At 33.8% G+C, this 1914-nt stretch overlaps 1 pseudogene; it reads left to right on the top strand.

Annotated features, from left to right (window-relative positions):
- The first annotated feature begins 248 nt into the window (after positions 1 to 248).
- LOC128870378 (putative nuclease HARBI1) lies at positions 249 to 1449 on the top strand (annotated as a pseudogene).
- The last annotated feature ends 465 nt before the right edge of the window (positions 1450 to 1914 follow it).

A 1914-nucleotide genomic window follows, 5' to 3' on the forward strand; every position in this document is an offset into this window, starting at 1 on the left:
GTCTACACATTTTTGACATTTCATTTTAGCAGTCGTGAATTGAAAAAGCGAAAATTGAGATTATACATAGAACTATTAAAATATTGTAGCTGCCCGTAATATTTGCAAATTAAAATTACCAAAATCAGTAAGAGAAATTGTATTTTGTCTGGTAAATGTGTTTGCGCGAAAATATTGAGTTTTACATACATAGTTTTCTCCAAACAAATAATTGGTGTCATAGGTGGAAGAACATTGTTAGCCGGGAAATGGAAAAACGATACTTGATTTTAGCAAACAATTTAATAAATGACCTCCTGGAGTCGTCGTCCTCTTCTTCAGATGACGAGGAGCTCGGCGTACTTTTAAATCCAAAAATTAACTGCTTACGCGTAAATGACTTTGTAAATGAAGTAGGCAACTTGTACACAGGCCGAGAGGTAATTTTTTCATAGGGACACCGTTTAGTTTTCGCCCACCAAGTTTCAGGAAAGATGCATACTACGAAGAATGGTGTTAACGCTTTTTCTTTTTTCTGTGTGGAGTTTCTTGAAGATATCTCGAAGATATTTCCATTTTCGCTTACCGCTCTCAAACTAGTGGGCAAAATACTAGACACCATTTCAATAATTCTGTTCAATGCTTGTTTATATACTGTATGTTTTTATAATTTATTAACATTTACAGTTTAAACAAAATTTTCGCATTAAGCGTGAAAGTGCGAATGATTTAATCGCAAAATACACAAACAGCTTGTACTATATAAGGAGGAACTATGAAGGAGGGAGACCACAAGCAACGCCAAACACACACGTGTTATTGTTTTTGAAAATTGACGGAACCTACATTTCGATAAGGGCGCCGAAAAAAAAAATTCGTTCAACATATATAAATAGGCATGACACAATTTCCGTGACTATGCAGGGTATATGTGATGCAAATTTAAAATTTTTAGAAGTTTTCACTGGCGTGGCGAGTAAAGTGCACGACTCGCGTGTCTTGAAGTTAATATATCTTTCATTGGTAAAGAACTTCCAAACCTATGTTTACCAAAATATCATGTGTTAGGGGATTCTGCATATCCGATCCGAAATTATTTGTTAACGCCGTATAGGGAATACGGGAATTTAGCTGAGCAAGAAAAGAGATACAATTACAAAATTAGTCAAACACGGGTCCGAATTGAAAACGCCTTTGGATTGTTAAAATGTCGTTTCCGGCAACTTATTCGTTCAGATTTTCATGAAGTTGAGACTACAGCGAAATTTATACTAGCATGCTGCGTACTTCATAATATTTGCATAGACAAACAGGATTTTATAGAGAAAAAAGAATCCTGCGTTGATCCTGCTTCCGTTCAGGAACAACATTTTCCTTTCGAAGTAAGCGACACTGTTCTTACTGAGCTGGGCGAAATAAAAAGAAGCCAAATAAAGTCACTTTTTTGACATGTTTTTTTAGAGTACCTAAATTTGTTTATGAATCTCGGAAATTTTCTACTTAGCAACATTGAATATGTTAGTTCAAAAACAGTAAATGTTCAAAATTAACGTTCCGAGGAAATCAAAAAATTATTTTTAACTTCGTTCGGCATTTCCCCTTATTTGTACAATATTAACAGTTAAGAAACGTTTTAAGGCCAGTCAATGAAGAGACCAAATATGTAAAATTTTGGACTAGCACAGTTTTCGAACGCACTAATTGCATTAACGAGATGTACCTTGAAAGAAACTTCAATAAATATTAAAAAACTACTTTTTCTTTTGTTTTATATATTGTATTTATTGAAAATAAGGGAGATCATATTTATTTGCTTCAAGCAGGTACAAAGTAAAAAATAAATAGGCGAAACGTTGGACCAGGAACGAAAGCCTGCAAAAACAAAATATTTCAATTAACATTTAATGGATCATAAACAGCATACACAATTCAAAC

This window comes from Anastrepha ludens, chromosome X (assembly GCF_028408465.1).
Source record: "Anastrepha ludens isolate Willacy chromosome X, idAnaLude1.1, whole genome shotgun sequence".
Taxonomy (NCBI): Eukaryota; Metazoa; Arthropoda; class Insecta; order Diptera; family Tephritidae; genus Anastrepha; species Anastrepha ludens.